Here is a 22,706-nt window from a genome sequence, read left to right as displayed (position 1 = left end):
CAATAAAACTAAGTCGAAGATACGTCTCCCTTGCTACCAACCTGACGTGCTCATAACATTTCATATCACTTTGCGACGTTACGCCTTGGTATTTTTTTTAAAAAAATGGGTCAAATGGCTCTGAGCACTATGGGACGTAACATCTGAGGTCATCAGTCCCCTAGAACTTAGAACTACTTAAACCTAACTAACCTAAGGACATCACACACATCCATACCCAAGGCAGGATTCGAACCTGCGACCGTAGCGGTCGCGCGTTTCCGGATTGAAGCGCCTAGAACCGCTCGGCCACTCCGGCCGGACCCGAGGCAGGGTTTGAACCTACGACCCTAGCGGTGGCGCGGTTCCAGACTGAGGCACCTAGAAACGCTCGGTCGCAGCGGCCGGCCCGGTTATTTATGTATATATAGAATAAAAGAGGTGCTCTCACACTTCCCTGGGACACCATTGACCATACTGTTATCTCCGATGAACACTCGTCATCATGGACATCATACTGGTTCCTACTATTTAAATGATATTTGAGGGATGCCTCTAGGTATCCTTAGAATATCTCGTATGCTCGGACCTTCGTAAATAATTGCAGCGGGGCACCGTGCCAAACGGTTTCCGGAAATCTATGAATATAGATTCTGCCTGTTACTCTCCATCAATGGTTTGCAGATATGTGAAAAAAAGGCAAGCTGAATTTAGTTCGGGCGATTCCGATTTGTGGACAGAAGCTTACCTGTCTCAAAGACATATATTAATTTTGAACTTAGAATCTGTTCAAGAATTGTGCAGCAAACCGATGTTGAGGAAGTTGGCCCCAATCATGCGGGTCAGTTATTTCATCTTTCTTATTTACAGGAGCTACCTGTGTTTTCTCTTTTAGTCCACTTGGGACTTTTCGCTGGGAGAGAGATTCACGATAAACGCAGGCTACGTAAGGGTCCAATTCCTACACTCTGTAAAACCGAATTTGGATTTCATGTGGACCTGGATTTCAACTCTTTCATTTGCTTTTCCACGCCACAGATGACAGTTTCTACGTTCTTCACTCGGAAGTCTGTACGGCAGTCAAACGACGACGTGGTGGTACGATCCTCTTATGTAAACGATCTCTTAAACGTGAAATTTAAAACTTCAGCTTTCCTTTTGCTGCCGGACGGAGTGGCCGTGCGGTTCTAGGCGCTGCAGTCTGGAACCGAGCGACCGCTACGGTCGCAGGTTCGAATCCTGCCTCGGGCATGGATGTGTGTGATGTCTTTAGGTTAGTTAGGTTTAATTAGTTCTAAGTTCTAGGCGACTGATGACCTCAGAAGTCAAGTCGCATAGTGCTCAGAGCCATTTGAACCATTTTTTTCCTTTTGCTGTCTTCTATTGCCACCTCAGACTGGTGAACGAGTGGCTGGATAGAAGCGTTAGATCCGATTAGTCAGTTTACGTATGACAGATGTCCAGAAGAATCTCGAGTTCTCAATAAGATATGTCGCTAGAGTATGACGGTGGAAGCTGTTGTATGCTTCGTTCTTTGCACTTTTGCCTGTCGACATTTGCGCACCTTTTTTTTAAACCGAGAGTGCAACAGTCTGTTTCCTTAGCTGTGGTTATTAACAGGAAACATGTAAGACACTTGACTCGGGAGATTTTTCATATTTATATTGCTGTCATCTTGCGTGTGGCAGTAGTGATGAATTGCGAGACTGGTATAATATTTAGTGACGTGGTATTATAGAACCTCGGAGATCAATTAGATTTTTCAAGTTGTTAGCTGAGGACAGGATCGTGTCGCATTTATTCAGTCTAATGATTTAGACACTCAGTTTCGTAATTCTCTACTGATTTTCAGGTTATTTAATTCATCACTGCAAGGTGTATATAAAAAACTTGTTTTTCTATGATATCTAGAGATTCGATTCATGTTGACGTGTACTATAAAGGCCACGTGGAATTTATCTACTGTTTGATTATTTTGAGCTTAATACAATCAATTTTTCTGTGTGGTTCCTCAATTTTGCTTTCCTCAGTTGTTTATTTAATTTTCGTGCGTAACCTCGAAGCACATGCCATGCAACGCCATCTTGGGCATACTTGTTGCGAGTCTCCACTTTGTTCAGTTCAGTGACCGTCTACCATGCAGATAATAAAATAATTAAGTCACTTACAGTTTCTCCGAGAAACCTTTAATAAATATCCCACTCTCTCTATGTATAATTATCAGATCGTGAATGGTGGGTCTCGGCGATAAATCTGAGATGGGGCGATACTGTGAAAGATTGTTGTAGTAAGAATATTTATATTATAATGTAATAATTTGTGCGGAACATGGTAGTGAGGCGTTCAGCTTCTGCAGCAGTAAATGCAAATTTTGTGCTTGAACGACATCAGTACTCAGTTACTTTGGTGAGGTATTTACATAGCCAGACCATGTTCAGATTAAAGCATTGTGATCAGACTCAAGGGAAATCGTCCCACAACACTACGTTAAGATAGAAGCTAACCACATTTGCATTCCATAATTTTGAGAGGCTTTCAAAAGTGATTGTGCGCTGATATTCAGTTACACTAACGGTGCAAATCTATTTCACGCTGCATGGTTTTTCTGTAAGTGTGTGCTACCATGATTATGTTTTTTATTACTTCGTAGTCATATAGCGACTACAGATTGACTAGTGGGTCTTGAATCATACCGAGCAAGCTGGCGCAGTGGTTAGCACTCTGGACTCGCATTCGGAAGAACGACCGTCCAAACCCGCGTCCGACCATCCAGATTTAGGTTTTCCGTGATCTCCCTAAATCGCTCCAGGCACATGCCGGGATGGTTCCTTTGAAAGGGCACGGACGATTTCCTTACCCATTGTAAGGTGCCTCTTACGTGACGAAGACATTTTTACCAGTTTTAATTAATTATTGCCTCTTATTGATGTATTCACGATAGTTAGGAAGTGCTGTAGTCCGTAGCCGGCCAAGAAATTCACACCCGTTCATTGACAAATGCATATCTTAGTAAGTACGAACTTGATCGGAAATCCACGAACTGTGAGGAAACTAGTCAGAGATACGGACTGCGCGCCAAAGTCGGCAGTCGGCGTTAAGAGCTCTTCCTTTTTGTTCGATGGTAGCCATGCTCTCGGTTACAAGTAGATTATGGCATGAGTGTTCGATTATTGATTTAATTGGAATAAAAGTGATATTACGGTATTCTGAATGTTAATTTCGAGTAAATAGATACATCAAAGTTGATCGACAGCAATTTCAGAGAATTAGCTTCCACCGACAGAGACATCCAATGCGCCAAGAAGAATCTGCACGGGACGACGTTTACGAGAGCTGCACCGCGCACATGTAGGAGGAGATCCGACCAAGGCGGATCAAGGAAGGTCCGACTTACACTGGCAAATTCCGGGTGGAAATGCTGACCAGTCATACTGTACGTCACATATACCACCCTCTACGGACTCGTGGCTAAGCTGGGTAATAATGGTATCAGTTTAGAAGCGAGGGGATCTTGCACCATCCTTGACACAGTTCGAGCTTGTGCTCGGTCTCTAGCGACGCAGATGTCGTGGGGACGTTAAAGCCAATCTTTCTTCCTTCCTTCCTTCTTTCCTTTGAACATTCATATAAAAAAATGACTGAGCACTATGGGACTTAACATCTGAGATCTTCAGTCCCCTAGAACTTAGAACTACTTGAACCTAACTAACCTACGGACATCACACACATCCATGCCCGAGGCAGGATTCGAACCTGCGACCGTTGCGGTCGCGCGGTTCCAGACTGTAGTGCCTAGAACCGCTCGACCACTCCGGCCGGCATTCATATAACAAAGGCTAGGTTCATAAATCAGGGTTTAATCTAAGTACTTATGGTAGAAGACCAGTACACGACTTACAAGCTGTATATGTAGCGTGCTAGGTTCAAAGTTTGGCAGGTCACTCAAAACATTAATAAATGTAAAGTAATGCGTGGAACTAAATGAAAGAATATTATGTGAATGCGATCGACGATCAGGCACAGTACTCAAGTATGAAGGAGACTTCGTTAGGGGTGATGTAAAGAAGAACGAATACGTAAATGTAGCTGTTGGGAAGCGCGAGGCCAATCTCAAACTCACTGGAAGAAACAAATGCATATGTACACTGAGGTGAAAAAGAGTCATGGGATAGCGATATGCACACATACAGATGCCGGCAGAATCACTTACACAAGCAGTGCGTTGGCGGAACCGTCATTTGTACTGTGATGATTCATTTGAAAAACGTTTCCGGTGTGATTATAGTCACACGACGGGATTTAACAGAGTTTGAACGCGGAATGGTAGTTGTAGCTAGACGCATAGATCATTCAGTTTCGCAATTCGTTTGGGAATTCAATATTCCGAGATTGACAGTGTCAAGAGAGTGCAGATAATACCAAATGTCAGGAATTATCTCTCACCACGGCCGTCACTTAGAGAGCAGCGGCATTTGAATAGACTTGTCAGTGGTAACACTGCGTGAAATATTCATGTAAGGTGCCAGGACAAGGGTATTTACACGTTAGCTTACCAACATTAGTATTAATAATAAAGGGACTGGCAAGAGCATCAGATCATGACTCTATTGAATTATGATAAATATGAGGCACTCTCGAGCAGTATTCCCTGTATGCCTGCATGATTGAGCCACTAACTTAAAACGTTGGTGAAAGGTGTCGGAAGTTGAGAATTGTGGAATGTAAAGTCTGCAGATGGCCGTAGCTCGCCAGGCCGCCGTGGGCGGCAGGTAGCGGTCACCGGAAACGCGAGACAATACGGCGTTTTTGGGGGTAGCCCGGCATCCGGAGCCACCTGTGCTGGGCAACACGTGGCGAAGATGGGAATTTCGTTCGCCTAGGGGCGCTATGACCTACTCGTTCATTGGGCAGATCTCAGAAATGCCGTTGGAGGGATTTCGGCGATGATAGAGCGTTCGACATTGGCCGAAACTGAGTATTCTTCCGCCGCGTTTTCGTACGTGTGGGAGACGGGAGGATTGTGGAGTGGTGGTCTTCACCTTCAGCCATCGAGCGGTACGGACTTGGAGACGGCGTCTTGGCCAATGTCTTCGACGGGAGATGCACGGTCTGTATCGCAGCAGCACCAACGCGTGTTCCGTGCAGAGTTCTGAGGTTAGAGCTCTTTGTGTGCTCGGAAGCGAGATTTTCAGCAACGCTTAACCACTTCCAACTACTTACTTAAGATTCTTGATCTGGTGGTTATCCTTGCGAGGTGCCGAGTATTTATCAACGCAGCTGCCGGTAATGGGAGCGCGTAATTGCAAATTGTTAATGCGCCATTCTCGGGTGTGTGTGGGTGGACAAAGAAATTCACTTTTTTTTCTGTAAATTTTGTCAGTTGTGGGGGATATCAAATTAAAATGCCAATATTACAATCAAATTATCGACTTCATTGTAGCTAGCATTTACCCTGTACCAGTAAGCTTTACATGTACTCTAGTCACTGCACAGCTTGCCCAGACGGGAAGGGAAGAAGGTTTGCGATCTTCTATGTCAGCGACGGACAAATAAGCTTACAACCGCAGAAATCAATATGGGACGGACGACGAACGTATCTGTTAGGACAGTGTGGTGAATATTGGCGTTAATGGGCCGTAGTAGCACACGAATTATGCGAGTGCCTTTGTTAACAATACGACGTCGCCTGTAGCGCCTCTCCTGGTCTCGTGACTGTATCGGTTAGACCCTAGACTGGAAAGCCGTAGCCTGGTCAGATGACTCGATTTCAGCTGGTAAGAGCTGATGGTAGGGTTTGAGTGTGACGCAGACCCCACGAAGTCATGAACCCTCGTTGTCAACAAGGCACTGTACAAGCTGTTGGTAGCTCCATAATAGTGTGGGCTGTGTTTGCGTGGAATGGACTGTGTCCTCTGCTCCAGATGAACCGATCGTTGACGGGTATGGTTATCTGCAGCCATTCTTGGTTTTTATATTCCCAAACAACGATGGAATTTTTATGGACGGCAAATGCGCCATATCGCCGGGTCACAATTGTTTGCGATTGGTTTGAAGAACATTGTAGAAAATTTGAGTGAATGATTCGACCATCCAGGTCACTCGGCATGAATTCCATCAGTCATTTATGGAACATAATCGAGAAGTAAGTTCGTGCAAAAAATACTGCACCGGCCACACTTTCGCGATTATGGATGGCTCTAGAGGCACCACGGCTCAGCATTCCTGCAGCGGACTTCCAGCGACTTGAGTCGTCGCCACGTTAAGTTGCTGTTCTACGTCGTTGAAAAGGAGGGCCGACACGATATTTGGAGGTATTCCACGACTTAAGTCAACTCAGTGTGGACTTTATGAAGGAGAAAGGAGAGCAAGAAAGAAAATTGGAAAATCTGGAATGTATTGTAGATTTCGCATTTTAAGTGGAGTTAACTGCACGTTGCGCACAGTGAAACATTACAACATGAGAACCAAATTATTTCTGATTTTTTAAAAAAATTGTTTCTTTTTAAAATTCAGTCTTGATCGCACCACGTATGCTACAAGAACTTACGTGACCGTTTTGGTCATATCACATGATCATCATCAGACCAGTAATTTAATTGCAGGCGAGTCGCAACTCATATCGATATGATGCCGCAATGTCAAAGACCTTCACAACATCGTTGACTTTGAAACCATTGTGGTGGTACCACCTTAGCCCATAGAGGACACACTGAGTATACATCGTCTGTACAGTTATTTTAAAGCTTTAAATTGATATTTTATACAATATTTAAGTAGTTCCATGGTCGTAAAGAGATATTTTATACATAACTATTTTTATGTTATTATTGCACTTTGTTTTTTACGTTTTGACGATTATGTGAATCCGTTTTACACTGATTAGTTGACGTGAGGTAGAGGGAGAATAGGTAGGTGGAGCATCTTCGTATTTAAGCGTATGCCCGTCGCTTGCTGGCACCAGTTGACATCACAGCAGCTGAGAAGAGTGCTCCACCTACCATCTTTGAAGGATGCCTTGGTTATAACTTATCGTATTGTACTTTATCCTTATAAGCATTTTGTCATATTTTATTGTCAATCTAGTAAGGTTTCTATTCCTTTCAAAATTAAATTACAGGTCTGATAATGGTCATGTGATACGACCGAAATCGGTCACCTATATTCTTGTAGCATTCCTGGTGCGATCAAGACTGAACTTTGAAAAGAAACATTCTTTTAAAAATTTTTTGATCGGTGTTCCGAAAATGTTTATTAAAATTGTTATTTCTGATTTGATGGGGATACATTTAAAAAGGAAATTTCGTCATAGAAGCGACATATTCTGGGAAAAACAGTACAGTTTGTTGAGCTCACTGGCTTTAAAGAAAACGTGTTTTGAAGAATATGGTCTTGAAAGAATTACAAGTACAGTTTTCTCAACGTTTGACGACACAGTCAGTCCTACATTTGGCATGTAAGATTTTTTGGAGACGTGTTGGTTAAAGACAAATTTATTACTTTTGATGCTTCATTTTCAAATATATTTCGACATAAAAACTGGTCCTAAAGGCCAACAACTTCTCAAGAAGGAGAGAATTGTTTGTCTTAGCATAGCAGCTCACGTGGACTTGGCTTACCATTCTTCAACCATATCACCACATAGTTCTCTCTATACGCTGATTACCACAATGGAAATGTGTCTTGCTGTTCAGCCACGACTGAAGAGTTTGACAACAACTCTTGCGTACGTGTGAACAAGCTTCCCGCAAGCATAGCTTTCCTTGTTCGTTCGTAACATTATGAAGGCTCCAAACAGCGTAGTATAAATTAATACCATACATCGTGACTTCCAGAAGCAGTTGCACACCGTCGCGTGGCATACAAAATTCGGAGCTACAAATTATCCGCGTGGACATATTACTGGATGTAGGATTTGCCAGTAAAAAGAAATCGGTACGTCGTTCTTAGCGGATAGGTATCGTTAGAAATGATTGTAGCGTCCTGCGTTCCTTAAGGTTGTGTGATGTGGTCGATGCTGTTCACAATTTGTATAAATGCTTGAGTATTTTCTTTTAAGTCTTAGATCCTGATCAGATTCTACAGATGTTCTAGTGTGCTGTAACGGCCACGTGGTGTATATCTAGAGTTTGATTATTTTGAGTTATACACAGAGAATTCATGTTTGTGACCATTCATATATGTTCTCCTCAGTTATCCGTTTAATGTTCTTGCGTACCCTTCAAGTACATGCGATGTGATACCGTATTTTCCACACCTCTTGTCAGTCTCCCACTTGGCCAGTTCTGTGATGTTCTACGATGCAGATAAGGAAATAATTCAGCAGTTTATAGCTTCTCCCACGTATCAGTAATATATATGTCACTATCTTCATACATAATTTTCAGATTGTGGATGGTGATGAGACGGAGATTAGCGTTGGAAATTTTTATAATATGTATATTGACGTTTTCGTGCAATGATTCAGCAAGCCTTTAGCATTTCCAGTAGGTCAGATTTTGTCCTTCCACTATGTAATCAAAAGTATCCGGACACCCCCAAAAACATACGTTTTTCATATTAGGTGCATTGTACTGCTACCTACTGTCAGGTACTCCACATCAGCGACCGCAGCAAAAAAATGGTTCAAATGCCTCTGAGCACTATGGGACTTAACTTTCGAGGTCAGCAGTTCCTTAGAACTTAGAACTAATTAAACTTAACTAACCTAAGGACATCACAAACATCCATGCCCGAGGCAGGATTCGAACCTGCGACCGTAGCTGTCGCGCGGTTCCAGACTGTAGCGCCTAGAACCACTCGGCCAAACCGGCCGGCAGCGACCTCAGCAGTCACTAGCCATCGTGAGAGAGCAGAATAGGGCGCTCCGCGGAAATCACGGACTTCGAACGTCGCCAGGTGCTCGCATGTCACTTTGTAACACCCCACCCGTCACTTCTCTGGTTTTGGCGTGTGTTCACCCCAGATAATTGACTAACAGATCAACAGAGAGTGCAAAACTGCCGCAATATCGGATAACGCATAGGAAGTAATAAGGCCCTGTAACTCCTGATTGAATTGCGGTGGCAGTGTTGACATTAATTGATTCAGAATTGATCACTTTTAATTAAAAGGGGGTGCACATTGACGTTATATTCAGCTATTGAACAACAGATGCAAATGTTGAACATAAAATTAATTAAGAAAGTGACTTGGGAATTCAACTACTTGACTGAAAACAGATGCAGTCGATTAGCACAAATTCATTTTAACTCCCGACCTTCAATCATCACATTACATGACTCTCCTAATAGGCAGTGAGAATAAATTGCGTTTACATAGAGTAAAACGCGATAAATCAAAATTAATCCCTATCGACTGACCCAGGCGTAATGCGAAGTGCGAGAAGAATTCTACAACACACGGCCCATGAAACCCTCGTGGAAACTTTGCCAGCGTGATCAGTGGCCTATCTCAAGCCGGAGCGGGCGCAATTTCACCGAATTCAGCGTGGCGGGGCGTCGTCGTTGTGCGGACGTCGGCTGGCCTTGTAGTGGTGCAAGGCTGCGCTCGTCGTTTCACTCCTAGCTATCTTGCTCAGTACATAACTGAATGAAAACTTTATATCTCTAAGCTTAATCGTTTCGTTTGCTAAGTCCTAAACTGCAGAGATGCTCACTCTCTCTCAGGCAAGCTGAGTAAAGAACGCTACGTCCGCACTCTAGGCAAGCTGGGAATGGAAGACCTCTATGGAGACTTCTGCCAGTCCGCTCTTCGCCTCAGTTTCCCCTCCAGCAAAATCACTTACGCCAATTGCAGCGCAAGTCGCATTAATTATGCGTCGCTTTCCAGCGCTGATCAGTGCCTGCTCTGGAAAGTGAACAAATTCCCACAAAATTTTCCCTGCCTCTCAACTTCTGCTATTTAGCTCCTCCCAGGCCACCCATCAAGGTTAGCGTCTGCACAAAACACCAATTTTTCCGAATTCTGACTCCCAGGAGAGCACTTCAAATTCCTTGGTCCTACGTTCCCGTCGGAGGCCGGCGTATTTCATTCTGTCGCTCTTAACCTGGTTTACTTCAGAGTCTGCGGACCGTGAATTCAGCGTGAAGTTGCTATAGTCACGAACACGCATATTTTGGTCTCTGTTGACCGCTCCACCGTGGCTTTGCGCATGTTTCACTGAAAACGGGACGACGGACATCTATCAACAGGTGTACAAGTTCTCCGTCTGCTTCCCGGTACACCACCATGGGCTCAACCACCCCCCTCACTGTGACTCATCTTAAGACAGCTGGAGGCCGCGCCCCGTTACCGCTTTCTCAGAGCTTGAACCACCCGAAGCTGCCTATTGTGCTTCCCTTCGCTGCTCCCCGGCCGCGGTCAACTCTGAATACTTCCCTGGGATAAACCAGCCTCCAGTAAATCGACAAATTTCCACAAAGTTTTCATGTCGCGTGAATTACTTTAAAACCATCACCCAACATTAATTATTCCAATACGTCCGTACTATACCCTCTACAAGATGCATTGTGCCTTGTCAGTTATTTTTGTTCAGCCCTACAGTTCGCTCAACGTGAGTTCGGTGATCTTTAATGACTTCATGTAAGGGGCATAGTTCTTGTCATCTTACAACTTGTGTCATATGGCTGTATGCGAGATTTCCACACTCCAAAACATCCCTGGGTCGACTGTTTCTGATGTGATAGTGAAGTGGAAACGTGAAGGGACACAAACAGCATAAAACCGCACAGGCCGACCTCGTCTGTTGACTGACAGAGACCGCCGACATTTGAAGAGGCTCGTAATGTGTGATAGGCAGCTATCCAGACCATCACACAGGAATTCCAAACTGCATTAGGATCCACTGCAAGTACTATGACAGTTAGGCGGGAGGTGAGAAAACTTGGATATCATGGTCGAGCAGCCACACATCACACCGGTAAATGTGAAACGACGCCTCGCTTGGTGTAAGAAGCGTACACATTGGATGATGGATCAGTGGAAAAACGTTGTGTGGAGTGACGAATGACTGCACACAACGTGGCGATCTGATTGTAGGGTGTGGGTATGGCGAATTCCCGGTGAATGTCATCTTCCAGAGTATGTAGTGGCAACAGTACAAGTTGGAGGCAGTGGTGTTATCGTGTGGTCGTGTTTTTCATGGAGGGGGCTTGTACCCCTTGTTTGGCGTGCACTGTCACAACACAGGCCTAGACTGATGTTTCAAGCAATTTCTTGCTTCCCACTGTTGCAGAGCAATTCGGGGAGGGCGATTGCATCTTTCTACAAGATCAAGCACCAGTTTCTAATGCACGGCCTGTGGTGGAGTGGTTACACGACAATAACACCCCTGAATGGACTGGCTTGCACATAGTCCTGACCTGAATCCTATAGAACACCTTTAGGTTGTTTTGCAACGCCGACACCGTGCCAGGTCTCACCGACTGACACCAATACCTCTCTTTAGTGCAGCACTCCGTGAAGCATGGGCTGCCATTTCCCAAGAAATCTTCCAGCTCCTGATTGAACCTGTGCCTGCGAGAATGGAAGCTGTCAATTCGCCGGGAAAAGTTAGGGTCTCACTGATATGCTCTGCAAATTACCATGGGAGATATTTCTAGTAATATTTTGGGCATGGCGGACACCCTTCCTCACAAAACTTCGAATGCGTAAGTTTCGAGTCGAATAAGGAAACACACATCTCGCATAATGGCTACAAAGCTACAATCAGAAAAATTCTTGCTCACACACTCCCCCAGCGCCTCTCCCCACCCCACAGGATAACTGACTGTCTCTCCTCCCGTAGGCCATCCACAAATGGAATATATTGTGGGAGCCTGACACTGGCAGGCTCTATCTCCTCTGTTACGCTCCTCTGGCTAAGGGTGCATAGATCTGGATGTAGACGTAGAAGTGTGCCTCGACGTGAGAAAGTATCCATATGCCCCCTTGAAGCGGTACGCAGACCTGCCTTTGCTGCCCCTACGCCAGCAAGTTCCTCTGTGGGCGGCCTAAGGGCAGGGCGGGCGCCACATTGAGCTCGTGGTGCCGCCGCTTAGCCCTTAAGAAAGCTGCGCACGCCGCCAAGTCTGCGTGGATAATGAGCAATTACTTATTCAGCAGACTCTGCACCCGGCGCCCGCAAAACGGGCAGGCGCCAGCCGCCCTATGGCTACTTAGTGGGGCGCGAGGCCTCTCTCTGACCTGTATACCGTGTCGGCCCTCGCCCATACGGAGGTAATGTGTTCCAGTCTATTAAGGAGATAAAAGAGAAGTCGTCAAAACAATACCTCATAGTCACCAGTCGTCTCTGGGTCCGTCGTTGTTGTCTATACTTTTTGCAATGTACCACTTCCTTCTTACGCTATTTGTGTTGACATAGATTATGCATACTGTACAGGACCAGAATCCTTTGCCCACCTTGTCTTTCTACCCCTCATACCATTCAAAATGATTATTGAAATCCATCATGTTTCCCCTGCCGCAGTGGACACACCGGTTCCCGTGAGATCACCGAAGTTAAGCGCTGTCGGGCGTGCTCGGCAATTGGATGGGTGATCATCCGGGCCACCATGCGCTGTTGCCATTTTTCGGGGTGCACTCAGCCTCATGATGCCTATTGAGGAGCTACTCGACCGAATAGTAGTGGCTTCGTCGAACATACCATCCTAACGACCGGGAGAGCGGTATGCTGACCCCATGCCCCTGCTATCCGCATCCTCCTCTGAGGATGACACCGCGGTCGGATGGTCCCGGTAGGCCACTCGTGGCCTGCAGACGGAGTGCTTCATGTTTCCTCACTACGAGCCCAATTTTTTAAATTCTTTTACCTCAGACAACCGCATTTCTACCCCCACTCTTGACACTCTGACTACCCACTTTACGAAAACGTTATAAAAACATTGAAAATAAACTTTCTATGTGAACAGACACAATATGATGGAGAAACAAGACTACTGTCAAGAACTACGTACAATTTTCTTACAGCTAAGAGAAATTAATTAACTAGTAACAGAGCAAAAGGGTGTTTTCAGATTATTTTCGACGACTAAATTTTGGAAGGAGCACATGAAGATGAAATAACAGACTATAACGTATAGGGTTTCTTAACCAAAAGTTTATTTGAGATAAAGAAAACTAGTGTACTAGGTGTCAGTCCATTAAACTGCGGGTGTTTAATTTTGTACCTTAAAGTATGACCAGTTTACGGCTTTAGTCCCGTAACTACAGGATCCTTAGGTCGTGTTTAAATATCATCAACAGTGCGTCCTGTTTCAAGGAAATGCACTGCTACTGCTGATTTATGTCGTTGTTGGTGAAATGTTACGAGATTTTCGTTAGACCCAACCCTAAAGTTTCTGACACATTCTGATCTTATACACTATAGACAGTGCTAGCCTGTCTATGGCATTTTATTTGCTTACTATATGGCGTAACAGCTTATGTTTTGTATAGAAATTTATAGTTTAATGAATTTTGTAAAAACATTACCTACTTTATCGGAGAGACTGACAAAGTATTTCAGACACTGGTGTATCCTCTTGTCACAGTAACTGGTTTGTGAAGCTATAAGAACTGCCACATACTCTTTACAATTTTTTTAATACAGGAGATCTATTTCGTGTAAAGAGCACCCGCTCTATTGAGGAAGTATACTGTAGAAGAAACCTAAATGTTTAGGACAATCCTAGAAACAAATGTATCTCCAATTTGCTGACCTTCCTTCTATTGCTCACCCGCAAAACAAGGAGGTCATATAAGTATCGTAATAAGCACGGCCGTAATTAAACACATACAGAGGGTGCACAAAAATAAGGAAACACGACGAGAACCCATGTCTGGACATGAATACATAACCCAATCACGTCTGCAGGCTGCGCTGTTGTATTTTACCACGACCCGCACCTATGCAGTGCCCTCAATACGTTTCAAAATGCCAGTCGCTAGAACAGTGTTCTGTGTGGTTGTGAATGCATTATTTCCGATTTAAGTGACTTCGAATATCGCAGATCAAAAAAATGGTTCAAATGGCTCAGAGCACTATCTGAGGTCAACAGTCCCCTAGAACTTAGAACTACTTAAACCCAACTAAACTAAAGACATCACACACATCCATACCCGAGGCAGGATTCGAACGTGCGACCGTAGCGGTCGCGCGGTTCCAGACTGAAGCGTCTAGAACCGCTCGATCACAGCGGCCGGCTATCACAGTGACGCTCGTGTGATGGGTGCTTCCATAATCAAAGAGCCGTAGTGGTTTGTGTTTGAAGACGCACCATATCGAAGGTTTACACCGGATACAGGGAAAACGGAAAAACATCTTCAGCCAAGTCACAACGCGGGCGAAAGTGACTGTTGAGTAATCGAGACAGGCGACTATCTCGAAGAAAAATAAGAGAACTACAGCTGCAAAAATCTCTTCCGAACTGATTATCGGACTCGCAAACGCCGTCAGCGCCAAAACACCACAAAGGGTGCTCCATAAGAAGAGAAATGCAGGACGAGCTGAAAATCTAAAATACAGATCAGTGATTAAAAATAACCGTAAAAGAAAAACCTGGTGCCGAAGCCATAAAAACCGGACAATGGGGCAAAGGATGAAAGTCATGAGTTCGGATGAGCCTTGTTTCACACTGTTTCCAACTTCTGGCCGAGTTGCAGCTCTAGAGTGAAACGTAGCTGCAGTTGGGTGATGATTTGGGCAAACAAATGGTAATGGTCGATGGAACTCTTTGTGAGCGTGGGGTTGCTCTGCTGTTCTGTTATTCTGCGCATTCTGAGATGTACCCTTTACCCTGTGGCTCCTGCAAGATGCAATTTCCACCCCCACACTACTACAGAAGTCAGACAGACGCTCCTAACGTTCAAAAGAGAAATGCCTGAAAAACTTTCAGCAATAAATATCTTATGGAGTCGTCCGCTGTAAGGAAATGACACAAAAATTCACAAAATACCTTGACTAGTGGGATACTTGGGTACTGGAGTAGTGCTAGTTAGTGTAAGGAAAACATGAAACTAACGTAAGTAATTATTTATCTTGCAAAAATTTTGAGAAATCACAATGGCACTTGTAGTTATGAATTGAACAAGTTATATCCTGGTTCTTTTCGGAATGTGAGGCTACCTCTCAAGGATAGACTTCGCTAATGAAATTTGTATACAAAGTTTAAGATGGTTGTTCACTTGGCAGAATGGCTGAGAGCCGCGCCTATTCACCTTGAATAATTATCCTTTAGAATGTTGCTAGGTACGGTCGAGGCTGTCGCGTGTGAAATGCAGTGAAGTGTACTGTTGTGGAGGAAATATGGGGCTCGCAATAGCTGTAGCGGACAATACCATAAGCTCCGGTGACTGCTGTCTGCGCCGCTCGCTGCTGACAAATAAGATAACTCTCGTTCTATCTGGATTGACAGATTGACCTTCGCCAATCAAACTCTCCCTACGCTTTGATAAAGTCAAGGATTCCTATTCGCCCCTAGTCTAGCTACTGGCGTGGTACACCGGTCTGATAACCAGTCCACCGCGATGCCACTCAAAATTTCGCTCGCAGGCGTTTAACTATAACTCTGTCCGTTCACACCGCACAATAAGTGTGTCGGTCAACACAGTGAACAACGCTTAATCGCAAGGGTTCAATATAGAGAGTCGCATTTCGATTCGCTCTCGGCAGGGGAGCTCCCACTGTGAAGTACCGAGGAGAGACTTGTTCCTCGCTCCAAGAGCGACAACGGAACGGCGCCTCTCCACGCCAGACGTGAAGGGGTATATCTTTCGGTCTCTTCCATTACTCCCTCAGCTCAAGGCGTCAGAAAAATCGTCTGCCAATCAGCATTGCTCTTCTAAACCGGGTGAACGACGTTTCGTTTAAGGCGACCAATCTGGAAATCTGTAGTATCGGCGTTTGGCGTTTGGTGTCTCCCTGTGAAAATCTCTGAAACTGCGTGCTATGTGTAAAGAATGCCTAGGCTGGTCGCTCCCACACAATATAGCGGAATTTGCTTTTAAGCTGAACACGGGGTCGTTCCTCCTTTCCCTCGGGCGAATGCTGTCCACTCCACGGGCGGCCACCGGCCTACGTAGATGGTTGGGACTAGCTTCCTGGCGTGCGGTTGCCTCTCTCGAACTAAAAGCTCCTGTGACCGTGTCTGGAGTGTACGTGTGTACGCCAGCCTCGAGTATTTCAACCAGGGTGCGCACTTGTGATTTATTAGTTATTTGCATATCGTTTACATGAATTCATACAACATTGACTTTATCTTATCGAGTTTGGGTTCGAATGAAGCGTCTTGATGTGCGGAATATTATTGTGAGGGCGGAATATGTAAGCAATGAAGGTCAGGAGACCATGACGTCTTACATCTTCTATCCCAGACGTTTCGTCCAAAGCTACGTTCGACATCTTCGGAGGTGCTCCTAGTTGTGCTGAGACTTGCCCACAGTCAGCAAGACTCAGCACAACCAGGAGCACCTCCGAAGATGTCCAACTTTGGACGAAACGTCAGGGATACAAGAGTTCCATGGACCACGGCCATACAACCCGGAACAATTCTCGGCAGCTGAAACATCCTGTCGTGAAAGCCTTCATTGTATGATTAAACTTATGGTAGTCCACGGGCCCCGTGGTTACCTTGCAAAGTCGCATTACTGCCAAGAATTATGTGACCATGGTACAGTGCTTGTTCGCCAGTGACGATGCTGTGTTCCAGGACGGCAGTGCCCCTGTTAACACAGCTCGCATCGTCCAAGACTGGTTTTGTGTGACGAGAATCTTCATATCACCCCTGACCACCACAGTCACCAAATCTGAATATTATTGGAGAAAACAATGCGTGATTGCTATCCACTTCCATCACCGTTACCTCAACTTGTCACTATCCTACAGGAAGAGCTAGTATAATGTTCCCTCGAGAACCATATAGTACCTGGATTTATCCATACCAAGACGACAGTAATCTGTGTTGAGTGTAAACGGGCTTTCCTACGTCGTATAAGGTATGGTAATGTATTGTGCTTGTGCTGTTTTCATGTTTTTGCCTACCCCATGTAGACAGTTTGTAAACGGCCAAAGATTACTCATCTCTATTCCGTTATAACTTAAAGTAACGTTTTCTGAACCATTACAAGGACTCACTGTTATTAACAAAAAGCGAGTATCCTTTGCCCATGGAACCTGAGCACTAAGTAGACACCAGCTCTTGCTTGGCTGACAACTACAATCACTGTCCAGGACGCAGACATCTATGCCCCTTGAATTAAAATCAAAATCAGGTGCATACTCCTCCCATTCTTTGTCTCTACGTGCTCTGAATTGATATGGTACAACTTTTATAATACCTTAGACAATCACCGATATTCCGTCGTAGTGTCTAAATCCCGGTCTGCCTTAACTGGTCATGATTCCAGGATACGTCTAACACAAGTACTTGTCATATGCAGTCAAACAGATTATGCATTATATAAGGAACCATTGCCTCATCTTGTCTGACTACCACAGGCCTTTCCAAGATTAAACATACGTATCCAGCAGAGAAATGTATTCGTGTCATTAATGACTCTCTTGCCCAGATACAAAAGCTGGGGAAGAAAATAGTGCTTTGTGGGCTACCGGGATATGCTGACTTCGAAGCTAAGGAAATTTACCCGAGTCATACTTTGGAAAACTGTGCAGTTGCAACTGGGCTAGAGAGAATGGGTGGCTGGAAGTAACAGAAGATCAACAGCGATCGACGTTCCTACTTTCATTCACAGTGACAGACGAAGTGGCACTATCCCGTCAACATGCAAGCAATTGTCATTTGCACCGTAGCTATCAGTGCTGGCTAGAGCATACTCCGATTGTGGTTCCGTACCTGGAGTCAATTACGACGTTAGCTACCGCTGCAGCTCGGTTGTCGCACGTAATCCACTCGACTACAACATCAGAGATACTATGTAAGGACAAATTCAAGCATGGTATCCGTTAAAACATTGGATCTCCACTTAGATTTGAAATTTTTTTACCATTCCTGCTGGTTTAACTGTTATGACCGATCAGATATAGCCACCAATTGGCAAATATAGAACTCAAAAAGTTATTCAAACAGGCAGTTACTGATTATCATTTCAAAATCAATATAACTGATAAAACGTGACAATGAGAAAACCTAAGATAATTCTTAAAGATTAAAACGATGTTGCCATTATTAGGCTATAGATAATTATCTCTACAGGGCACTGTAAATTATCGTTACTGCAGAACGTACTTTTTTTGAATTGAGTGCGGTATCAGCAACCAACGAAACAACAAAAAGCCAAAAAAAATTAAAAATGAACATCCATGGATGATTCAGGTTTACTAAATGTAAGCGAGTACACTGTGCAAAGACGACATAAGAAGCACACTATTAGTAAAACAGAAAAAACGAGCGCTCGCCGGCAAACGAACAACTGTAGTTTCTAACAAAGGTCCTATCTTCAGACGGAAATTTCTGAGAATATGGAGCACAGTACTCGAAATACAAGAGAGTCGAAGCATCAATGTTGTGTTACAAAGGACGCTGAAAATTAGTGTACTGGTGAGGCAAGAGATTAGGAGGTCTTTCACCGAAATAGCCAGGAAAAAAAGAGTGTGGAGAAAACTAAGTAGAAGGTATGTGTCGAAACGTCGAGGAGTAACTTACATGACGCTACAGAAAACCGTATAGAGCAGAAGATGAAGCGGAAAATAGACATTTGAATATATCCCGCTAAAAACTCAAGACACTGGGCGCTAGTGGTACCCTGAGACGTAGGATCTTTAGCTACTACTGGACCGAGCACGGGGCTCACAACCCGAACCACACGCCACTGTTAAGCACTACTGAAGGACTGGGTCCCTTACTTCGATTGCACATAATTCATTAAGGTCAATCCAACACATTTATTTCAAATAACATAAATGAAGTTACATTTGAATCTGTCTGGCATTAAACGGGAATAAAAAAATTTCAATATCAGCTGATTTAGTGCGTTAAGTGCGAGTTAAGCCAATAACCAGATAAGCTAAACAATTCTCCGTAATTCAAAAGAAAGAGAAAAACGAAACTGAATCAGTACACCCCATTGACAAATATCCAAAAAACCTTACAATACTACTCAAAAGAATACACTGAAGTGGGATGCAGTCATTCACCCGACAGAACTTTTCAAAATGAGTCAATATCACAGCTGCGTGCCCAAGAAAACTGCATGACATTAAATACACTTCATTTGACGAATAACAAATACTCATTAACATTACGCCACTCCTGTTTGAACTGCAGTTTCCCAAAGAAACAGGCGCTTATTCTGAAAGAACAATCTTTTTTATATGTTTAAATTAGAGGATTAAGGAATTCCAAAAGATGTCAAATCGATCCCCCCCCCCCCTTTCAATTGAGGCACAAATCTTTCCCCTTTCTAGGCGGACGCTGAGCCAGAAACACAGAATGCCACAAAAACACAGTTTTGCAGTGGAATCTTACAGGACACTCGGAAGCAGTAACAGACAAGGGGTCGGCACCCACAAATAACACAGGCTAAGAGTCAGGCTGGGAGCACATCCTACGAGATCTTGTTCGCACTATGCTCACCACAAACTGTAGACATTCCGGCCGAACATCCGCTTGCGGTGGCTGCCAGAAGGACGGAACAACCAACAGGCCCACGCCGTGCTTCTCACACAGGCACCTCAATTTGTACAAACATCGAGGCCAGCAGCTACTCCGGACTCCCCTCTCACTGCGAGGCTTGGCACAGTTTATATGAAATGCCTTCCAGGCAACCAGTAACCGCCGCAGGAGTTTCACGAGTAGCAAACAGCCCCAGCGTAACAAACATCACACATGTGCTTACGCCCGAGCCACAACTCCGCCAGTCTCACCGGCCGCCCCAAAAACCGACTGCCTCTCGCCGTCCCGCGCGCCCCAGCCGAAAACGCAAAGATGCTCAACCCGGGGACGTGCCAAAGATAACAAGCCGATCGCTGATGATCGACCAGCGATCTGGCTCAACTACATCAATAGATTCATTGAATTACACACCGACATATAAGATGAATACATGAGTGCTTCGAAAAATGTATCTAAATAATATGCAGACAACTGATAAGACCTAAGCAGTCAACGCACTTCACAACTACTGCGTATGGATATGCCATCTTCTACATATTTACCAGTTCCTAATTCAATACCTTACCAGATATGTGTGTGCAGGGGTCATTAGAAACAGACCCACACCGCTCGGGGTAGCCGCGCGGTCTGTGGCGCCTTGTCACGATCCGCGCGCTCCCCCCCCTCCCCCCCCCCGTCGGAGGTTCGAGTCCTCCCTCGGGCGTGTGTGTGTGTGTGTGTGTGTGTGTGTGTGTGTGTGTGTGTGTGTGTGTGTGTGTGTGTGTGTGGTCCTTAGCGTAAGCTATTTTAAGGTAGTTTAGGTTGTGCGAATTTTAGGGAGCGATGACCTCAGCAAATTGGTCCCATAAGACCTTACCACAAATTTCCGAATTTCCAGAAACAGGTCCATACTCTCTCGACGTTCAGCTTCAATTGAGGCAAAACATCGGCACGCCGGATAAACGGTGTTGAAGTGGACTATGAGCAACAATCTACTTCCCCACCTATTTCCCAATACTCAGTATTTGTTCATATTTCTATGACTTTTTGGTTAGCATAATTTGCCTTTTTAGATGAGAATCAGATGTGTTGCTTAAGTATGATTATTCGTAGATTATTCGCATATGGAACAAACAATAAACAAACTTCGGTGGCTGAGAGGCCTTACTGCGCCAAGAATCACAGTGCACTTTCGAATCTTAGTCTTCCTGCAAAGGACTGCGTGAGAATAATCATTATGTAACAAAACAAAACTTTTTGCTGGCTCAAGTGAATATTATGCTTGTTTCGGATGAATCTCGACACAGCTTAACCACACAGAATAGTTTTACACAATCGTTTCTTTGCTTTTCATGCGCAGTTATATGAAATTAATTGATTAAAATTGTATTCACTAAGAACTCTCCATCTATGAGATAAATAAACGGTTCAACCGTATGTTACCTGTTCCAAAATCTCATTATCAATGAATAATGTCATCTTCCCATTGTTTTAAGCATGATCGAGACTGTTTTTGTTATGTTTGAAGCTGCGAATCTAAATCAGTTAAGCATAAAATAAAGGATGGTAACAACTTTTGCTCAGCACAAGGGTCTTATTTTGGTATCGATGTGGGAGACCAAGACAATAACTGAACACCACATGTTGTGTGTTTCAGATCCGCTCTCGAGGCCTGGTATAGAGGGGGAAACATAAAAACGAAAACTGGTGTACCTAGAATGTGCTGAGAACCGACATATCACCTCTCCAAGTGCTATTTCTGTTTTACTGTCTTCTTCCATCGTAATAGGTGCAGGAAATCCAATGTTTTTGCATATCCAGATGTGCCATCATCTCTTAGGCCCATTCCACAGTGTGAGGACCTTCCTGTTCCTCCTCCTCCAGTACTGAAGGAGTGTGAATATAGCAGCAGTGAATCAAATACCCATGTCAACCACGAATAAGTCTTCTCAGATGGTAAGGATACTACCTACACCTCACTATCCCACACAAAATGAGTTAAATGACTTGATCAGGGATCTAGGACTTACAAAATCCAATCCAGAAATTTTAACATCGAGACTAAAGCATTGGAACCTATTGGAATGAGTTGCAAGATATCTAACCAGAAGAAACGCCATGAAAATTTCTCGGAATACTTCACTCTGACAGACAAACTGTGCTAATACCACAATGTGCTAGGCCTTTTCAAAGAAATAAGGTACAACTATGATCCAAAAGACTTGAGACTCTTCATTGATAGCTCCTGCAAGAGTCTGTAAGCTGTTCTCCTCCATAACGGAAACACATATCCCTCAATTCCAATGGTTCATTCGACTCAGCTAAGGAAGGTGACTCAAGTGTTCAACATCTCCTACAGGGGTTAAAATATGCTAACATCGGAGGGGTGCAATTTGTGTTTTCAAAATGATTGCATTTTTAACAGGTTTGCAAGGAGGAAAGACAAAGCATCTCTGCTTTCTCTATGTTTAAGATAGCATGGACACAGCCAGACATTTTGTGACTGTTGAGAGACCACTGAGAAAGGAGTTTCAGGTCGGCCAGAAAAACATGATGTAGGAACCCTTAGTCAAGCAGAAAAAGAATCTAATACCACTCCTCCATATTAAGTTTGCTCTCATCAAGGAATTCATAAAGGCATTAGATACAATAACAGATGCAATAAAGTTACTCCAGAATGTGTTCCTCAAACTGTCAGAGGCTAAGATAAGGGATGGAATTTATGTAGGCCCAAGGGAAAAAATTACTTCGCGGTGATACATTCATCAGCAATTTTGCAGCAGTTCAGAGAAAGGCATTGAAGAGGTTACGGCATGTAGTGAATGGTTTCCTAGGGAATCACGGGGTGGACAGTTACAATGTCCCTACAGTATATGTTTTCAAGTCTCATATGGGTGCGTATTGAGAGGAACAGAGGGAATGATTCCATCAGGACTTACAATTGTTTGAAAGAAGATACCAGGCACAGTATAATGAGCGAATGCTTGGTGAATACATCTGGGGACTGTCCAGACAGAGTGATGTAACTTAAAAGGGGAAGCGTAGGAAGGCAGCATTTTTAAGCACACTGTACATGACATGTACGCATTTTCATGTACTTCAATACTTTTTTCATATGCTATATTTACCGCATTTGCATTT

Source organism: Schistocerca piceifrons, chromosome 6 (assembly GCF_021461385.2).
Source record: "Schistocerca piceifrons isolate TAMUIC-IGC-003096 chromosome 6, iqSchPice1.1, whole genome shotgun sequence".
NCBI lineage: Eukaryota > Metazoa > Arthropoda > Insecta > Orthoptera > Acrididae > Schistocerca > Schistocerca piceifrons.
The sequence above is the reverse complement of the archived record's forward strand: the minus strand, read 5'-3'. Positions refer to the sequence as shown.